The 21,548-nt window shown below is 45.8% G+C and overlaps 1 long non-coding RNA gene across 1 annotated transcript in view; it reads right to left on the bottom strand.

Annotated features, from left to right (window-relative positions):
* Window positions 1-8,106: 8,106 nt before the first annotated feature.
* LOC138247439 (uncharacterized) overlaps window positions 8,107-21,548 on the bottom strand; it is a 48,876-nt gene continuing 35,434 nt past the window's right edge. Inside the window, exon 2 of the long non-coding RNA XR_011194507.1 lies at window positions 8,107-8,435. This is a non-coding gene — a long non-coding RNA (uncharacterized lncRNA). The remainder of the gene's footprint in view (window positions 8,436-21,548) is intronic.

Raw genomic sequence — 21,548 nt, 5'->3', positions numbered from 1 at the left:
GTTTTAAACGTATGCCTCACAAAAGCTTGTGACTGGCATGTTTACTGATTGTAACATGGACTTGTGATTATATAAGTGTTTTCTTCTGCCCTTGAAGAAAAACTTGTATTAGTTTATCATTCTTTGGGAATAAGGGGATTGCAATAGTCATCTGTGGTATTTTTCTGTTTTTAAGTGGTACAATTACTATTATTTAAGAAAGATGATAAAATGTTTTCCTCCCTCCTTGCAATTTTTTGGATTTGTAAAAGTGTAAAAGTAAATAGTGAGCTCACAATGTGCAAATCGATGGAACCTTTTCGGCCTAATTGCCTCAAATGTCCCCATTTTCCACGTTTAGATACCGGTGGTCATATTTTCTTGTTGCTAGAAAATGAGACTTGGAGCACGTTAAACACCCCCAAACCAACGGTATCCATAACCCTTCTATAAAAGTTGTAAATAGTAGGTAATCCAAAGATCTTCTTTTCCGAACCCAAAGCAGATAAATAGTTTGTTGTTCTTCTCCTTACAATGTAAACACAGATCTCTGCAGCAGGCAAAGGAACCGTGATCTACTTTGCTGGCCTCATACCGGGCCCCACGGGCCCCTGAGTTAGGTCACTGGGCTTGGGGTGTTCTGCAGGTTACATCTAGAGGGCTGTGGCAGCCATCTTCCTGGGAGTGGAGCCTGAGAACTGCAGGCTACATACTCATTTCTGCATCCCGTTTTATCCTCTAAGCCAGTGGTCTCCAAACTTGTTAATGCTACGCCCCACTCCCCAGTTGAAAAATAAAAATTATTGGGCTCCCCATCAGAGTTTTTCACAATTATTTTATAAAGATGGCAATGTTTGAATATATCTAGAACTACTTAAACATTGCAGTTAAGTACTGGTACCTTTTTAAAAATGCAATAACATGCGTCTGCTTAAAACAAAGCCCTCTTATCTGTATAATGCTTCTTTTGGCCAGAGCCTGGCATCCCCCCACGGATCACTTGAGCCCCCCCTAAGGGTACCCACCCCCCAGTTTGAAGAGCTCTGATTTAAGCTATTTCACTGGGACACTTCACTGCTGCAGCAAGCTCGTTAACCCTCTGATGTGTCTATCTGCCCCTGAAACGCTTTACCTGAACGTGGCACCCAAAGATCTCTGATGTTGGTGCACAACCCCCTGAGTTATCTTCGAACCATTGAAACATGCGACTTCCAGTTTACATTATATGTACGTCCGTATATGTACCTTATTAAGCGTGACACTAGAATGAATGAACACAGTGCTCTGCAGGAGCTGAGTGGGAATGTAGTGCCAATGGGGTTAAAAGTACAAAGTGTTTGTTGAGTCTCTGTTCGAATTGTGTTGTCGTCAAGTCCCCGCATGACCAATATCATTACAGCACGTGCACAGTTAAGGATGGGTAGGCCCTCATTATAAATGACCTGGAAAGATATTCCTGGGATGATACACAGGGTCACTGAATTATGTGGCAGAAGAGCACCAAACTTTACAGCTGGGTTAACTAAATTATGCGGCAAGGGAAGGCAAATAATGTGGCATAAATCACCACTTTTTTTATAGCAGTACTTCTTTATTTTGTCATTTTTACACATGGTATACTGCCTGGGCAAAGATTTCACCTCATTTTTGCCTGTTTATCAACCAAATGCACAAATAAGCAACTGAAAGGTGAGAAGTTAAGCTTTGTGAAGGGCCTTTCACTGTGCGCAAACACACGTCGCCACGTTTTAGTAACCTCAGATCAGTTTGAGCTAGAAACAACACTTGTTTTTTTTTAAATCTGCAGATTATGTAGCAGATGATGGGATATATAATAAATGCCGCAAATCCATAACTGTGCAAAAAAAGCTGCGGCTGCAGGGTCCCATAACTCCAGTGGCCCTGGCAATACCTCTCCAGTCCACTGAGTACACGGAAGTACCCAGGGCCTGTGGATCCAAGGTCCAGCCTGGTGCAGTGCTGTGGATGACTACTGCACCCAGCCTGCACCTGCTCGTCTCCTGCAGACCTGGAAGAGAGGCAAATGCTCGTCCCTGCTTTCCCCTCACCCACTGGGTCCTCCCTGCCCCCTCCACGATGCCTTTGAAAGTAGCTCCCACATACATTTACCCTTTGGTACAGGTAGGTGGTAAAAGGGTGAAGATTTGGGCCCAGATTTATATTAAAGTGGTGCAGCGTAATGCTGAACCAAAAATAGCAGTGCCGCGCTGCGCTACTTTAGAAATGCAGAGGTGCAACATATTTAGAGGAATACGTGGTACCCCTGTGTTCCACCCTGCTCTGGTGCTCAATTAAGCTGCCTGCGCCAAAGCAGGCATCCTTGCACCATAGTGAAAGGGTGTCTTCGTTAAGGGGATCGATTGTTTATGTGCAGGAAGCTGTCCCTTCCTGCACATAATCTATAATGGCGATTTGGCACTTCTATGTGTGCTGCAAAATACAGCACACATAGAAGTACCAAAGGGTCATTTTGAATGATTTTTTATGTGCAGAAAGGTGTCCCTTCCTGCACGTAAAAAGTCGTCTATGCCATTTTGCTTCTTCTATGTGTACTGCAGAATGCAGAACACATAGAAAAAGCAAAAAACAAGGAGGAATAAAAGCATTCCTCCTCGTTTTGCCATGCTAACACCACCGTTGGGGTGGTGTTAGTTTTTGGTGCTGCCTCAGGTTTATGACAATTCATAAATCTGAAGCAGTGTCAAAAGCATTGGGTGTTGTGGTGGATCGCCCACAGCAACACCCATTGCATGCCCCTCTGACACAGAAAAGTGCATTGGAGGAGCCCATATTTACAAGGAGGCGTAACGCCTGGAGCAATGCTTAGCACCACTGGAGCGTCACAAAAACTGATGCTTCGGTGGAGCTAAGGGCGTTTAAATACTCCCCTTGATCTGTAATTTCCCATAGAAGGAGAGAAACATGCTGGACTGGACCCAGTGTTCCCTGATCTTCCCGTTATTCCCCATTACAAGGAAATAATATATAATCTTTATATTTAGGTGAAAGATTTGGAGATTGCACCACCCCCCTCACATCTACATCTAGGGAACTCGTAATGAGCAATCTACAGCTGCCCAGCTCGGTTGCATTCACTCTATCAACCTTGGAACAATTAATCAATGCCATTGACCATTTGTGAATTAAATATGTGAATTTACAGGATGTAGAGACCAGTGAAGAAGGTTCAATGACAGTCTGTGTTACTTAACGAGAAAGAGGGACATCATGATTGAAACCTCCACCCTCATTGAAATGTATTGTGCCTAATGCATCTTGACAATGCTGTGAGCATCTCAGTACCGAGGTACCCCTGCACACTGCAACTCTGGAGAGAAATTAACTGAGAGAGCTCTGTGCTAGATCTTCTCTTAAGCCAGTGGCTCTGTCCATCAAGTGAGGAGAGGGACCACTAAATTAAGACTTAGGGCCGTATTTAGAGTTAGGCAGATGGCTTACTGGTGGAAGATTTCATGTCTGCCTTTTAACAATTGCCATAGGATATAGTGCTCTTTTATTAAGTGGGTAAGTTATTCGCCACTTTTGTTGCAGAGTAACCCCTCAGTGAAAATCTAAATCGGGGCCACAGTGGTTGAAGAGCTGGGACAGCTATTTCACCTCCTTAAACAGTAGTAAATGGTTGCTTGTCACAGGAACTTTCAAGGGTTGTGTTGCATTTCCCTGGAAATGCATCAGCATTTGTTGACATAGGTGAATAACAGAACATAAGAAAATAGCATACATTCCGTAACATAGCACAATTGAAACTTAAGAGGGCACACCACTACAAAACGGTCAAAACAGGATACAGCACAATCACCGCACTACAACACAACAAATTCACACTGGCATAATGGAGCAAAAATGCACTACATCAGAGAAAAAGCAACAAAACACATGGCCACCACAACACAATCCACGCAACAGACGTGAACAAAATCTAAAGATTGTTTTCATAATATCGTGGCACAAGGTGTTTGCAGCAGGCACTGCCTTACCACCAAGGACATGAAATAGCACAAGCATCCAACCTCAGCAGCTTGAGAGTGATCCGGGAGTGACTGTTACTACAGAGATAGTGGTGCATTGTGAATGTCTAGATACACGTCAACATTATTAATTCCCCAAGTATTTTTAGGACGGGTTGAAAAGTAGTAATTTTGAATTCCACAAACTTCTGCTGAGGGCAAAACACTATGAATACCTCTATTGGAGGGGGTGTTCTGATAGTTCAATATTGGGAGAGCAGGGATTGGAGCAGTTTAGGACAGAGGTTCATTTTTAGACCTTTGCCTGTGTCCAGGCCAAGGCCGGCTTTAGGGCGGTGCGACTAGTGTAGTCACATTGAGCGCTGACCTGGGGGTGGGGTTCAATGACCTCGGGGTGGGGGTGGGGGTTGGAGGGGAGCTGGGTGGATAAACGGATATAAGGGGAACGCTGCGTTTAGCAATAGTTTGCCATTTAAAAACACCTGCTGCAGAGTTCTTTGTGTATCCAGCTTTCAGGCAGCAATAAATATGTCAAGATAACTCTTGTGATTAATGCTTCTGCGAGAGAGAGAGATTTTGTGTAGTGGCAGTTTGACTCACCTTGAAGTAGCACAGAGTGTTAATATGCCTGCTGCGAAGAACACAGCTGTAGTCTATGTGGGTAGCAGAGTGGATTAGTAAAGCCAGCCTTCACCATCGCTGTAAAACAAATTAAGGGGCAGATTTATTGAAAGTGGTGCCACTTTACCTGTGCCCCTTAGTGCCCCCTGCCGCAACCATGTGTGCACCATATTTAAAATCCGGCGCACCATCGCGCAGGGTAGGGGGCAATAGCGTCATTTTTCATGACACTATTGATGTGTTCTGCAGGAGTAGCTCCAAAATATTGGCGCTACTCCTGCAGAGTGCATGGGGACCCGTTATGAATAATGCCTGCTCTGAGCAGGTGTTGAAAGTGCAGTACAAAATGATGCAACGAAATCTCATGGATTTCCTTGTGCCATTTTTTCAGCCCACCTAACACGTGAACGCCCCCTTTGCATACATTATGCCTACCGGAGGCACAATGTAGCGCAAAGCATTACAAAGTGGCGCAATGCTGGCATTGCTCCACTTTGAAAATATGGCGCTTGGATTTCGGCATCGTTGGGCCACATTAGCATCAAAATAAACGATGCTAATGTGGCACAAGGTGGCGATAGGGGCTTATAGATATGCCCCTAAATGTATGTGAGAGTTGGGCTATGGAGAGATGAGGGGCACTTTTGCTGAGTGATAGAGAACCCGAGGAGAAGGTCATGGGGTGAATGCCAAAAAAATATTTTTCTACCAGGCACCACCAGCGCTAAAGCTAGCCCTGATCCCAGCACCAGGATAAATGTTCTCTGGACATTTCTGGGTGATAGGATACCAGGGTGCAACTAAAATCAGTGTAAAGGGGTATTATTAGGGTGCTGTGAGTGTTACAGTAAGCGAATACAAGGGAATGGGCTCTGTGATTCTCTGTACTAGCTGGGATGATGGTGCTGGAAAGCCCAGGATTACAGGGTAGGATGCCAACTTCTTGGGGGTTTCAGTGCTCAGGCTGTACAGCATGTCAGGACAGAGGAGCATGGAGAAAAACAACAGAAAAAAAAATACTGCAGTGGTGTTGTAATAAGGTGTGGTTCTGCTTTAAACAGATCATATTTTCAAATTACCCTACACTTCACCTGTGGTTGCTTCTCTGTTGTTTTGCGAGGGGCGCTGAGACTGCACAGATAGAACCAAACTCAGTGTTCCTTCAGTGAAGGACTGCTCTGCAGGGCCTGATTAGAAAACCCCTTGCAGGGGATGCGAAAAAAGAAAACATCATCTGTTGCCTCTACATCCTTCCCCACTATGGCAGGAATCATCACTGGCACGGTGCCCTAAGTCTCCAGGGTGCCATGGTCTAGCTTTGTATTTAACTTAAGCTTTTCAGAAAGTTAACTGCTGCACCACCAGCCGAGCACTTGTGGAGTTTCCCTTTTAATCTTGATTTTGTTCCTTATCCCTTGAGGTCAGATGTGCTGATGCAGCAGTTTCAGTTTCCCTTTTGAATCCTGCAGTTTTTCCCTGCATTTTATGGATATAGTGTGCACCGTAAGTGTATCCAAACCCGACCCTCAGGTAAGGGTGCAACCACCCACTCGGACAGGGTATGGTGTGGATGATGTTTGGTGGCTCTTACCTTTAGACTCAAGGCATAATACATTTGCATCTGTGCCCTTGGAGGGAAGATGGCCCACCAACTTTTCCCCTGTATAATCTACACAGCCCTGGTGGCACTATAAATAATACTGTGGGGTAAAAAGGTGAACCCTTCCTTCCTTGCACCCCACAGTGTGCAGTCGGTTATGGCTCTGTGGTGTGTTTCAAATGTGTGAGGTACAGAGACAAGGGGGCTTAGGGTGAATGGTGTACAGAAAGGATAGAGTGAGCAATGGGCAAAAATGATCCCCAGCCCCCTGTCTTAAAACTGGAAAGTTGCCTGCTGTACTGTGAGCAGGTCCCTCCGGAGGTGGCGGGGACATCATTCCGCAAGCCCTGTACTTTTCAGGGCCCATGCACCCGCTGCAGAATTTCTATAGCATTTTAAAGCAACACCTCTCTGCAGAAATCTGACATGGTGACTACAGCAGATGGCTCGTGCTGCACTGAGTTTGATGACACAGGCTCCGCAGAAACGTCTGACGTGAGAGACTGCGAAAATCTATCAGTTCGTTGTCAGCCCTGCAGTGCATTCACTACCTGAGTTACCATCCCGGTTCCTAGGCTGTACTGCGTGAAGCCAAGTAACCCGAAGAAGGGGGCTCAACCTGTCTGATATTGGTCACAGGGGATACACAGAACGTTGATTGGCTGATACCTGCTGCACCCTCTGTCAGGCAGAGGATGCAGTCTGCCCTGACTGCTCCCCAAGCGGTGGAACAGGTGAAGTGCAACTTCATTTCACAAGGACTGAAGGAATTATATGGAGTTACTGAAACGTAAAGGATGGTCTTTACCTTTTTCTACCTGGTCTACAAGCCTCCAGGCCATCAAAATGTGTCAACCTACAATCTTGGCACCTTAGCCACTACCCACCTTTCTCTATAAGCAGAAGGAAGACCATCGGTTGCCTATTCAGCATCCGCAACTTTAGAGAACCTCCTAATCCATATTAAAATGTTTCCAGAGCTCATAACCTAAAAGTAAAGCTATTTTGATTCACAGTTCAACTCTAGAGAGAACCCAGCCATATTCAAATTAGGTGGGTTGTGCTCTAATAGGAACAGTCCTACCTGGACTTCCAGGCTATGATCCCTCAAAACTTGAGTAAAAGCACCCCCAGACCAATTTCAGCATACTTGTAGCTCATCAGTGAGATAAAACTCAAGGTCTAACGTCATCTGCAACAAGCATCATTGTGATGGAAGGAATGCGTGAAATAATCTAATTTACTGATCATCGCGCAGGTTACATTCAGTACATCGTTTTCACCCACTATGCCAGCTGTATGCAAATCAGTCTTGGTCCTGCTCCAATAGCAGCATTGCAATAGTGACGTGAGATGGGGCATCGTGCAGCGTAAGGCGGGATACTGAGGGATGCGGGCTAGGATGCTTTGGGGTGTGGTACAGGATACTGCGGGATGTGCGATGACATATTGTGGGTCTCTGCGCACCACACGGAAGTAGGATAGGCCACTGTGGTGTGGATGTGTGACAGGATGCTCAGTAGTGAGGGATAGGCCACTAAGGTGTAGGGAAAGACACTGTGGGGGGGCGAGGTGTGTGGCTGTGGGGTGCAGGGCAGGATTCCGAGTGATGTGGGATTAGCCAGCGTGTGATGTGGTGAAGGATGCTGAGTGACACAGATTGTATTATTTTTGATATTCGGACGGATATTGGGTGATGTGGACTAGGTACAGAATGATGTGTGTGGGGGACAGTACAGTGTGTGGCGCGGGCACCCCTTCACGCTTCGCCCAGTGCTCCGCCTTCACAAACCGCTTTGGCTACACACACTATGCCCAACGAGCTGAAGAGAAGTTATTTTGGACGGTCTTAGCATTCAAACACCTTTGACAGAAAAGCGTGCTTCAGGCCGTAGACAGATTCTCCCTTTCATTTAATAGGGCATTGCAGATAAAAACTGTGTATCCTTAGCAAAGAAAGGCGTGCCTTCCTTGGAAGGTGGGATCTGAACATTCTGCTGTGACGGCAACTCCTGTCCTGATTTATAACAGTTTTATCCGTAACAACCAGTGCCGTAGCAGCCGCTGCTGTGGGTGTTCCACGTCGCCCAGTAGTAGATCAGGAAACTGACGTAAGCTATGGTAACCAGAATTCCAATGCCTATGGAGATGTGGTTCAGGGTCAGGGAGGTCCTTGAATTCTTCCGGGCACCGGCCGCATCCCCTCGTCGGTTACAGCTGCGGGTCTGTAGGGAGGAAGACGTACCTGTTAATGACCTGCAGCAGAAACTGCAAAGGTGTGGCTTGAAGAGCTATATAAAGCAAGTTATGATTATTAATGTTGTTATTATTATTATTATCATTATTATAAAAAAAATTAATATTATCATTTTAATACTACTAATAATAATGCGAATATAATTATAACAATAATCACAATATCACCATTATTAATATGCTGTAATAATAATGATGACTACTATTATTATTATTATGATATACATGGCCAACAATAATAATAATAATAATAACAAAAACAACAACAATAATAATAATACTATTAATAATATTGTTAGGACTTTAAGTTCCATAGAAGACAAGAAAGTGACTTAGGGCTAAGGTGTCTCCAACGAGTAGCTCGTGAGCTACCCATAAGTAGCTCTCCTGTGTGCAGTCTAGCCTACAAAAACTAAAAACTGTATATGCAGTACAAAAGTGTAAACTTATCTGATGTGGTCAGTATTAACATTCTAATATTTGTAGCTCTGGATGATTTTTATTGAACACAAATAGTTTTTACTATAGAAAAGATTGGAGAACCCCTCACTCTGAGACCTTCTGCTCCAACATTCCTGTGCCCATCTTTCTGATTCTCGCTGTTTATTTTAGAAAAGTCTATCTTCAGTGGGTAGAATATTTTAATGGCTTTATAACCCTTTGGCCTCTCTCTGTAACTGTTGCTGAAGGTTCTTTCCTTTGTTATAGGCCTTCACCTGTGTCTTGGGCCTATAAACTGGGAATAGGGCCTTTAACAACCATTATAGCCCTCAGCAGCAGGCTATAATGCTATGTTATTGTAATTGTTAATTTCTGCCTCCTTTTTATCAGGAGAAACCCTCTGTGTAAAGTTTAAAACAATCTAGAGAATGTGCCAAATATGACATGTGCTTGCTCTCGTTCCACAGGTAGTTAATGGTGCCCCTTTATTTGAGTTTCTTTTGTAGCAATATCTGTCCTAAGCTGAACACTCCAATTATGTCTGTGTTATGGGAAGTATTGATTTTTTTAGTGCATTTATTATTATTTAATTTTCCGACCTTTGCTCTGTGGCGGTGACATTTGATTTGTTATTGTATTTCCGGGTATAACCCATTGAAATGTCTCTTCTGCCATGGCACCTCACAATTAGCACAACGAGGGTCTGCAGCTAGGTTGAAGCAAAGAGGTATTTCTTTTATTTAAATAAGTAGTTAATGTTTGTACCATCAATGCAGGTCCTCATCCCCTGACATCCTACAATACCTATATTCTAAAACAAACTATGTAGTGATGTGATACTAGGTTCCCCAAGATACTGACTTCCCCATGCAAAGCATTGGTAAAATATGAGTAAAATTGAATGATAAAAATACATGTGTCACATGTTTTAGCTTTTTCTTGCCCTTTTTCTTTGCCAGAGAAAATATTAACCAATTTGAATGTGAGGCTGCAGCAAAAAATAAGCATTGGCAAGAGTTAGAGCTTTTGGCATTGTAAATGGCAATGTTTTTTACTCGTGTTTTGGTTTGGAGTGTAGTGGATGTATGTGGTGTGGAGTGGAATTATGTGGGTTGGATTGGAATTGTTAGTTGTTCAATTGTGTGGATTGGAATTGGGTGGTGTTGAGTAGATTTGTGTAGTGGAATTATGTGGCATGGTGGATAGATAGGGAAGAAAGCTGCACAGAATAGCTAGTCAGGGAGGGCCAGGTAGTTTGTTAAAAAAGTGTTGAATGAACTCCAGGCAGAGGAGCAGAAGAAACAGTGTGAGGAGAGAAAGGAGGCGAGCGCAGGCAACAGACGAGGGAGCACCTGTTTACGCAGAAGACACCGCAAGAAGAGGAGGAGAGCATGGAATTGAGAGACAGAAACCTTGGGAAGGCACAGGAAAGAAACTGTGCTCGACGACCTGAAGCCAACCATATGAGAGCGGCGGGAAGAGTGCATGAGAGAGCAGTAAAGAAGGGTGAGAGAGCATGAGAGCGAGAGGGACTGGTTGCTCTTCCTAAAGAAACGTTATTAACTCAAAGTTGGACAGGTGTTCAGAGAGGCAATATCCACCCAGCAGCCGATGGTGGAGCACGGAGGATGGGCAATTCATTGAGGGAGGTGTGTGAGCCGACAGAGTGAGCAAGGAAAGAGACGGGCTGTGCACATCTTCCAGTTTCCGAGTGTGAGAGCCGCGCCAATACGAGTGGGAGGGGCAGCCAAAGAAGGGTGGGACGAGAGGTGGATGAGTACCCAGCGCAAGGAGATACAGGAAGGCAGCATGTGTGGGCAGGCAGTACAGAGATGAGACAGCGAGTGTGAGAGGGGCATGAGAGGGAGCAGAGGGTGTGCGTGATGAGGGGCAGTGGGAGTGTTCGGGAGAATTGAGGGGCAAAGGGTGAGGTGGGAGAGATGACAGGGTTGGTGGAGGTGCGAATGAGAGATGAGAGGGGCAGTGGGATTGCTAGTGAGAAATGACAGAGTTGGTGGGAGCGTTTTGAATGTCCTTAATGGATGCATGTTCCTTGTGTACCTAAACATGATTTCTAGCCACACCCATATTTACAGATCACATCAGGCCGGGTAATTCCTTTGTGCACTGTGCCCAGCCAGACATACAGTCAGTCTGGTACAAGTCAGGTTTCATAAAATGGATAATGAATGGCCTGTGCCTGGTTGAGCACATTGCAATTATTCCAGGAATTGCTAAACACCTACAGAAACAAGTATCGGGTCTCTTTTAAATAGCAGCAACAACAACGGGTCCAAAATGTGAGATGGAAACCTTTTGGATCTTATAAGCGTGTAGCCATGCAGCACAATATTCCGGGTACGATTGAAGAGCTATACAATTACCACACTTGGGCCCATATTTATACTTTTTGACGCAAACCAGCGCTGGCGCTGGTTTGCGTCAAACCTTTCACCGCCGGCTAACGCCATTCCTACGTGCCATGTGGGCGCCTTATTTAAGAAATGACGTTAGCCGGTGCTGCGGACTGGTCTGAGTAAAAAAAAATGACTCAAACCAGGCAGCGCCGGCGTAGGGGAAAATGGGGGTTGTGCGAAAAAAAATGGTGCAAGTCAGGTTTGAGGCAAAAATCATGCCTCAAACCGGACTTGCGCCATTTTTTGACGAACAACCCCCATTGAAATGACTCCTGTCTTAGCAAAGACAGGAGTCATGCCCCCTTGTCCAATGGCCATGCCCAGGGGACTTCTGTCCCCTAGGCATGGCCATTGGGCACAGTGGCATGTAGGGGGCCCCAGATTAGGCCCCCCTATGCCACTTAAAAAAAAAAAAAAGAAAATACTTACCTCAACTTATCTGTACTTACCTGGGATGGGTCCCCCTATCCATGGGTGTCCTCCAGGGGTGGGTGAGGGTGGCAGGGGGTGTCCCTGGGGACAGGGAAGGGCACCTCTGGACTCCTTCCATGGTCAGAGACCATGGAAGTGAGCCCACAGGTCCCTTAACGCCTGCCATGACCCAGGCGTTAAAAAACGGTGCACATCAGGCTGTGCGCCGTTTTTTAAGGCCTGTCCCCTCCTGTGCGTCAAAATGATGCTGGACTATAAATAAGGCGCACAGGCCTTAAAGTCATTTTTTGGACGGGAACGCCTACCTTGCATGTCATTAACGCAAGGCAGTTTCCCGCATCCAAAAAATGACGCACACGGAGGAATTTTGACGTCCTTGGGCGTCAAAGTTTAAATATAGTGCATGGTTTGCGCCGAATGTGCGGCAAAAATTTTGACGCATATTCAGCGCAAACAGAGTATAAATATGCCCTTTGTTTTATATTGGGTGTGTGTGTGATCCGTGGTAATCTGGAATTTGGGAGCATATGGGCAGTCTCCGGACAAGCCCAAAAAACAGAGTCATCCCTGAGTGCAGAGTTATATTTCTTAACAGCGGGAAAAAAAAGGGCAATGGTGAAATTGTGAGACGAGAGACGCGATATGAAATGAGAGACCCCGAGAGTGTGCTAGACCCAGGCGTGGGACAGATGCAGTGTAAGTTAGAGAAAGTGGGGGGAACGACAACGGCTGTGGTGATATCCGGTGGTGGGCACGTAATGCCAAGGTGACAGAGTGAACAACAGATAGAGCCTGGCAGGCGCGATAAATAACCCACACAGTGGTGGTGAGGGGAACGGAGGGACTGACAAAGAAAGCTCATCGATTTTTAGCAGATATAAAGGGCTGACAAATAAAGTGAGAAAGTGGCAGAGTGGTTTTGACAAACAATGGGGGAACTGTGGTGTGACAGACAGTAAATACTGTTGCTAAATTGTGGAAGATGGAGAGACATGAAAACCATGGTGGGTGACACACAATGGAGGTTTGACAGGTACAGTTGCAGTGACACATAGTATCACTTGAAAGAGAAAGGGGAGCCAGGTCAATGCCAGGTACATGAAAGTGCTGTTAGGTGACAGTTAAAGCAGAGGCAAACAATGGTGGGAGACAGAAGCTGTCGGGGGAGTTATATGTGGGGATGAGCTATTATGCCAGTTAAATAAGGTAAGTATTAAGCCAGGACGGACAAGATACATGTGTCGGGCACTGAAGGGTTTAAGCTAAGGCAGGTGTTTTATAGGTTAGGTGAGTTGACAGAGCAGAGAATAAAAAACAAGGTGGAACGAAAATTGGGTGCCATAATGTGGAGGAAACATTGGGGATTATGCAGGTATTGCAGTATGCAATTTTGTGGGGAGGTGGGTGTGCAACCTTCGATGTGCTCCTTTGGCCGTTTGGTGAGATTGGTGAGTAATGGTGGGCAGTTCCTGAAGTATGCAGGATGTCTGAGGTCTAGCTACCGATAACTTTAGGTGGTGTCCATCCGAACCCATGTCAACACAACAACTACAGTACAACAAACAATGTATAAGGTGGCTTTGGGTGAGCTCTCTCTCTCTGCAGCCACAAGCTAATATATTTTATGTTTTGTTTTACAAAAATTCCACAAAATTTTAATTGATGCATCTGATCACTCCAATTTAAACATCTTTCCTGGCAAGTGATTAAAGTTTCATTTACACTAAGAAGCATTTGTCAAAATAGTAAATTACAATTACTTTTGAGTTCATAACTGTTTCTTAAAATGCAACTTTTGAGCAAGTTGTCATACAAGAATCTTTCAATGGTTAAACAACTGAACATGTGCCTGTTAGAAATGGGGTCTCTAGTTGGCAGAGGAATACACCCTTGTCCAAGTAGGGGCCACAATCCTAGTCAGGGTAGGTCACACACAATCCAAATTATCCAGTGCCCACCCTCTGGTAACTTGGCACTGAGCAGTCAGGCTTAACTTAGAAGGCAATGTGTAAAGTATTTGTGCAATAAATCATGCACTAACACAGTGAGAACACCACAAAAAGACACCACACAGGTTTAGAAGAAAATATGATATTTATCTGATTAAATTAAGGTCAAAACTATCAAGATTTGATAGTCACAAGTTGAAATATTACTTTTGTAATGATAAGAAGAGTCTTAACTTCTTAAAAGCAGCAATTGTCTCTTGCAAGCACAAAGTACCTGGTTTGCGTCAAAATTACACGCACGAAGACCGCAGAGGAGGAGATGTGTGGAAAATGGTAAGCGTGCGTTGGATTTCTGGGCGCACACCGATGATGTGTCGATTCTCTTCCATGCAGCAAGGGCTTTGCGTCGAATTCTGGCGTGCAGGCTTGTATCCTCTTTGTGATGCATGGTCTTTTGACACCCAGGCACGATGCGTGGAAATCCTGGGTGTGTGGTATGAAGTCACCATTGTTGCATCGATCCGGTGGACGATGCAGCACAGTTTCTGTTGCATTGCTGGCACTGCCTCGATTCCTCTCACAGGAAGTCGGGCTGCGTCATCCTGGCTCGGCGATGCATCAATCCAGTGGGCTGTGCATCGAAGTTCCGGTTGCAATGCTGGTGCTGTGTCGATCTCCACTCGGGGAGCCAGGCTGCATCGTTCTGGTTCGGCAATGCAGTGATTTTCTCACCACTGGACAGGCTGGGCGCCAATTTTCACCGCACAAGGAGTTTCTTTGCAGAGATGAAGTCTTTATGGCCCTGAGACTTCAGGAAACAGGCGGCAAGCTGAATCCAAGCCCATGGAGAGCACTTCTCAGCAGAGCCAGAGGTCAGCAAGGCAGCAGGTCAACAGAAAGGCAGCAGTCCTTTATAGCAAAGCAGTCCAGGTGAGTCCTTTGGGCAGCCAGGCAGCTTCCCTTGGCAGGTTGTAGGTTCTAGTGCAGAATGTCTTCCCAAGAAGTGTCTCAATTGGTAGGGTCAGGGACCCAGTTTATATACCCAAAGTGCCTTTGAAGTGGGGGAGACTTCAAAGGGTGGTTTTGAAGTGCACAAGGTCCTCTTTTCAGTACAGCACAGTCTGACTGGGTCCCCGTAGGGGGTTTGGCCTTCCTTTGTGTGAGAGCAGGCCACTGTCCTTTGAAATGTAAGTGTCAGGCCCTCCACCCTTCCAGCCCAGGAAGACCCATTCAGTGTGCGGATGTGTGCAGGTGCGACTGAGCATCCTGTGTTTTTGGTTGTCTGGGTGAAATGCACAACTAGCCCAGCCCAGACGTGGATTAGAGGCAGGCTGTAAGACACAGACTTTCTAAAAGTGCCATTTCTTAAATTAGTAATATACAATCCAACCTCACCAGTCAGCAGGATTTTGTATTACCATTCTGGCCATACTAAATATGACCTGTCTATCCCTTTCTGATCAGAATCTACCACTCAAACAATATTTGAGGAGGGTAGCCCTAATATTAGCCTACAAAAGGAGCAGGCCTCACAGCAATGGAAAACGAATGTAGGAGTTTTTCACTGCCAGGACATATAAAACACATAGGTATATGTCCTGCCTTTTACCTACACAGCACCCTGCCCTATGGGGTACCTAGGGCCTATCTTAGGGGTGACATGTGTAAAAAAAAAAGGGGAGTTCAAGGCTTGGCAAGTACTTTTAAATGTCAAGTCGAAGTGGCAGTAAAACTGCACACGCAGGTCTTGCAATGGCAGGCCTGAGACAAGGTTAAGGGGCTACTTATGTGGGTGGCACACTCAGTGCTGCAGGCCTACTAGTAGCATTTAATTTACAGGCCCTGGGTACATGTAGTGCACTTTACTAGGAACTTGCAAGTAAATTAAATATGCCAATTGGGTATGAGCCAATGTTACCATGTTTTAAGGGAGAGAGCATATGCACTTTGGCACTGACTAGCAGTGGTAAAGTGCACAAAGTCCTAAAGCCAGCAAAAAGGAGGTCAGAAAAAAAGGAGGAGGAAGGCAAAAGGTTTGGGGGTGACCCTGCAGAAAAGCCATTTCCAACAGTGCATTTTTAACTTTGTTTTTTTTATGGATTCCTTGGGCAGCATTGTTGTTTCCCTTTGACCTATTGTAAAATATATATTTAGTACAATGTGTTTGGTAGGCGGCGTAAGCCTTTTAAATTTACAAATATCAATGAGCGGAACAAAAAGTTGTGCACCTTTTATTGATTTCTTTCAGTGCACGCGCCAATTCACCAGCCTAGATGCAGTTAGTAGTGAGAACACAAGCACACGTTACAAATAAGCAGCAGTTCAGAAGTCAACTGAATATTACCTGTGAGTGGCAGGCGTTTCTGCCATTTCTAGCGGCTTCAGAATGCGAACTATAGAATTTGAACCATTAGAACAAAGTACGCCTTGTTCCTATAGCATGCCTCCTCTTCTACCATCTACACCCCAGCCCCTTCCCCCTCTCTCCATGGACTATAAAATGCTTTAGGCGAAAGATTCCCGACTTTTTGACTCCTGAGGACTCCCACTGAATCACTACTGGAAAACCGGGGACCCCCAAGCAATTTGTATGATTTAAATTTCAAACATTGATACCGTAATTCATAAAAAATACCCAAACAAGTACATGCCAAATACTCGAATTACTAAAGACAGAATTATTTTATGTTGAAAAAATCCTCAAAAATTGAAAAAGTTTAATGGGAAGGTTGGTGCTGCATCTTCCCAACTAGCTTTTCAATGTTTGGTTTTATTTAGGAAAGTGGAATCCCCAGGTTAGATTCTACATTCCCCAAATGATTTTTGTTTTTATTTTTTAGGTACATAAGATCTGATAACGATTTTCCACATAAATATGGACCATAAGGGCCTCTCAACTCTCCATAGACCCTCTGTCACATGTGATTCATTTGTTTTACAGCACCTCTCATACTAGTGTGACGTGTCAGAGCACATTACATGGGACTACCAGGTGTAGGGTTCACATGTCAGTCATACCGGTCGGCATTTTCTATGAGTGCTTGGTCTGTACAAGCACAAACTCAGGATCCAGAACATAACACAGTAGCTAGTGTTGACTTTAATAATAACGTATTTCTACGCATGCAAAACGTTTTTTAGCAGCATAAGTATAATGAAAGACTGGGAAAAAAACATAACTTCCTAATTTGTTCCATGCAGTTTGCATGTAGCTCTTTGATGGCATTTCATAGCTCACTGTGCTAGATTACAATTGTAATTTATGAACTGCACAGTAACAAAATATGTGACAAAAGCACTGTGCTATTCACATAAAATATTTTTCTTTGCATGATACACTCTCGTTACAGTAGGTATATTAACCATCTCTGCTACCTTAGATGAGTCAAAACTGTCACTAGACAAAACTCCCATCTCTCTCCAGCAAGTACAATAATCCCCAAAGTTATTGTGCCACTTTTATTTTTTTCCAGGAAGCTGCTGGATGTACAAGGAACTTTGCAGAGCTTTTAAAGTTGCTGCACAAATGACGTAAAAAATATACAAATATGCACTGTTTCTGTAGAGGCCCCAGCTGGAGAAGTGCCTTCCTGCTAGCCCAGGCCTGTGGATCCCCTGGTAATGTTTCAAAGACCCCTGGGGGTCCGCAGACCACATGTTGGGAACCGCTGCTTTAGACACAATCCTTTTAGCTGTTTTTGGTGCTACATCGACAACAGTGAGGTACTCGCTGTGTACCTCGCTGTAACCAATAATTTTTGTTCCATCCCACTATTATTACATGACCTCAATACTACAGTGCCTCGACCAAGGGACCCCTGTGAGTGCTGGATAAGTACTTGTAATTAATGTAGTTATTTCTTGAGGTGTTTCAAACAGTGCCAAAGGTGTTCATTTGACTGTTTCACAGAACTTTGCTTCGGTATGTGTTTACTGAACAGATATCTCTGGAGATGCACCGGTGGGAATACCGTGTAACAAAGTGCCTGTACTTGAGTAATTGGAATCAAAGGGTTTGTGCCTTTTACTATCCCAAATAGCGCTTGTTAGACAGCTTTTGGAGCAGATTTAAGAAAAGAGGCACTGCACCCACTTCAGAGCCACTTTTCTTGCCCCACTTAGCACCTACTACCGCCACCATTTGTGCGCCGTATTTCAAATACTGCACACCATGGCGTAGGGTATGGGGCAATAAAGTCAGAATATTTGATGCTATTTATGTACTATTCAGGGTTAGCGCTAAAGTTTGGCGCTAACCTTGAACAGTACACATGAGCCCATTGTAAATAATGGTGTGCCCCCTTTTAACGCCTTTTAACGTCTGCTCTGAGCAAACATTAAAAATGCCACAAAAACGGTGCAAAGAAATCTTGCATAACTTACACCTGGCGCTTGATTAATGTGGCGCAAGAGGTTACCAAGTGGCGCAACATTGTGCTGTGAGAGGATGGTGCATGTGTGACTGTCGGGCCACTTTGCTAAGGAAAGGCTGCTGTTGCACAACAAGAGTAGGAGGCTCTGGGCTAGTTACACAAGATCATGTGTGCACACGCGTGTGCACCCATGTAAGGGCTGCAAGAGAAGGGTTCCGAGCGTGAGCAGCCCAAGAACTGTGCTTAGGGACTCTGGTGCAGAAATAACTATGCAGAGTGAGTGGTGACCTGGAGTAGGCCTCATGAGATGGGTATCCACCAAGGAGGGATAGTCAGTGTGCTTACTGTATTTTTACTGTAGGAACACCCAGTACATGTCAACATCAGTGTGCTTACTGTCTTTTCACTGTACGGACACTCCATTCAATGTCAATGAGAAAGACTGGCCCAGGGCATAACTCAGGTTCCCTAGTGCCCACAGAGACCAGAGTCACACCAATGTACACTGTAACCTGTATGAAAAGAATGATGCAGTAGGTTACAAAAGCATAGCTGTACAAGTTATGGGCCATCCAGGAATGACATCTTTCTCTGGCTCAGCTCAGGATTAGGGTCAATTACTGCTAAATCCAGCTGCGTGAGCAGAGCCTTTCATCAATTAGCCAGCTGTCAGCCCCTGCCAGGAAATGGGCAGAGAAGCCCTGAAAGGAATGTTAGGAAGGAGGGGCTGAGATTCAGAGTACATGTGGTCCAAGCTCCTGGACGACACCATTTTGGAGCTACCCCAGACGACTGTTTGGGAAGGAGGAGACAGGGGAAAGGAAGTGATGTGGCACATCTGAATTGGCCACAGGTGCAGGCCTGCTGGACACTTCAGTGCACACTTAAAAGGTCCTGCACAGGAGAGAGCTCTCTCTCTTGGCTGTGCTTCACTGCTGGACACTGAGACTGCAGATGGGCGTCATGGACAACTAGAAATGGACTCTGCCCCTGAAGGACTTCAGGCCCAGCGAGGCGCAGGCCAGGGCGAGGTAAGCTGGCCCCCCTACTCCCCTTGAGGCCTAGTTGGGGTAAAGACTGGGCCAGCCAAGGAAAACGCGGTGCCAGAAGAAAAGGAGGGCACCCAGAGGAAAGGCTGGTACAGGGAGTCAGTGGGACTCACTCCCTATAATCTGGGACCCTTCTAGGACAGGACGCCTAAGGAGAGTGCTCCTGGTGGCAAGGTCTTGTCACCAGGAGTGAAAGAACACCAGAACCATCCAAATCAGCCCTTGGGGGCCCAAGATATCCAAAGGAGAAGGTCTGCTACCTTTGACCTACTTCAAAGTGAGTTGCGAAGCGCATGGGGCTCCATCGCTGCGAAGAGGCCAAAGGTGGGGAGTGCGACGATAATGAGGAGGGGCCCCAGACCCCATCCCGGGGTCCCAATGCTGTAGAGGAGGTGGGAGGAGTGCCATTGCACTCCCCCAGGTGGCCCCGATGGCTGCTGCAGCAGCACGTGTCTGCCTGCAGGAATGGGCAGACACCAGAGGAAAGGCTGGCTTCCACAGCAGCACCTGGAGGTGCTGCCCTTACAGGAAGCCAGCGGGACAGGCCGAGGGTGGGCTTCCCAAGCCACTCCCAAACATCACTCACCTGACTGGGGTGCCCAGGTGGGACCAGACACCACTCAACCTTGAGGGCAGCTTCACGTGTCTGCCTGCAGGAATGGGCAGACACCAGAGGAAAGGCTGGCTTCCACAGCAGCACCTGGCGGTGCTGCCTTTGCAGGAAGCCAGCGGGACAGGCCGGGGGTGAGCTTCCCAAGCCACTCCCAAACATCACTCACCTGACTGGGGTGCCCAGGTGGGACCAGATACCCCTCAATATTGAAGACATCTGTGGGTGGGCTCCCCGCAATGCCCTCCACAAAGGAGGCAGGATGACAGAGGTGTCTGGGTGGGTCCAGACACCCCCCAACCATGAGGGCAGCTGGTGGGGTGGGATCCCCACGCTACCCTCCAACTAGGACACCTGGTAATGCAGCGCAAGGCCGCAAGAAAGGAATAATGACCAAAAAACACGAAGCGGCTCTCCCCGGCACAGCAGGAGAGCCACTCATTTCTTATAAGGGCACACGAGGCACAAGTCTTCCTGAAGGCTGTGCCGAGCTCGTTGTGACCCCAGGAAGATGGGGTCACTACCAACCAAGTGCCCATTGTCAACGGGAGGTGCCATAACAGTGGAGCGTCTCCCCAATGCAATGTTTATGTCCCCACCCTAGGTTGGTTGGGACAAAGGAAATATAACCCCCCACGGGTAACCACCAAATGCGGAGCACTAGCATCTTGGAACTTTTGTTCTTGGATTGTGTGATTTCACCCTCCAGAGGTGTAAAATGGCATTACACCAGATTAATCAAGGGTATGATGTTACCCCAGGATAATCAAGAAGTAATCTAAAAGTAATCTAAATATAATCCAACAGTAATATTTACTGTTTAAAGTATTTAAACATGTCTCTATGTGTTTCTTGTAATGCTGATTTGCGTAATGAGCCTGATAACAACTCTCTTGCACAGTAGATGTGCTTATTTGCCAGATTTTGGTGCTTTCATTCTACATTACAGGCAAATGATGCATTGGGATATCAGGGATTGTTTTACTATATGGGTTATTGGATTATATTTTCCCTGGGGGAGACATGAGAGATTACACAGTGTTACCCAAGGGTAATTCCATCAATTTGTGTATATTTGTAAATTGGTGCATGGTACTGAGCAGTGTGTGTGAGTGTAATAAATGTACTTTTACCTTATCAAAAGAAAAGCACAGACTGGACAATCATTTATTGAGTGCCATGTTTGTGTGCTTGTGAATGGGGATTACTAGTCCACACCACCTCCCTTGAGTATGTCGTGGACTGTTCTGCAACACTACCCTATGAGAGTCAAGCACTACAATGGGGTGTTTGGTTCCCAGTGGTGGTCATGGGTGGTTGCTTGTGCAGGCCACACAGCTAATGACCCACCTCCTCACATCTGGCGGAGCGATTTTGGCCTTGTTGGGCCACATTAGCATAAAAAGGGGCACAAAGAGCTGCTAGGCCCTTTTAAATCCGAGCCTTTGTGCGGATGGCACTCAGTCACTGGTTTCACTAACCCACTTCCACCTATGACCACAATGGAAGGTAACAAGTTATTTTCCTCAGAAAAAAAGTGTCATGCGTGTGTGGGAGCGCGCTGGTGATTTAATTGGCATTTAAGCCTCAGACAGAATAATGCACCACAGATCTCGAGTGACTGGAAGCCGCCCCCTCCTCTTGATGTCCGCCCACTGAATGCTGCACACTGCCAAGGCCCTGCCTGTACATGTACAGACTTGTTTAGATCATTCACTTCTGCTAAAAGCGCATACCCTACCCAGCAGACACAATCAAATGCAGATTTTGTGCTGCACATTTCAAACGCTGCTCGTTAAAATGAAAGAAAA

Source organism: Pleurodeles waltl, chromosome 7 (assembly GCF_031143425.1).
Source record: "Pleurodeles waltl isolate 20211129_DDA chromosome 7, aPleWal1.hap1.20221129, whole genome shotgun sequence".
NCBI classification, from domain to species: Eukaryota; Metazoa; Chordata; class Amphibia; order Caudata; family Salamandridae; genus Pleurodeles; species Pleurodeles waltl.
This window is presented reverse-complemented; position numbering and strand designations above follow the sequence as displayed.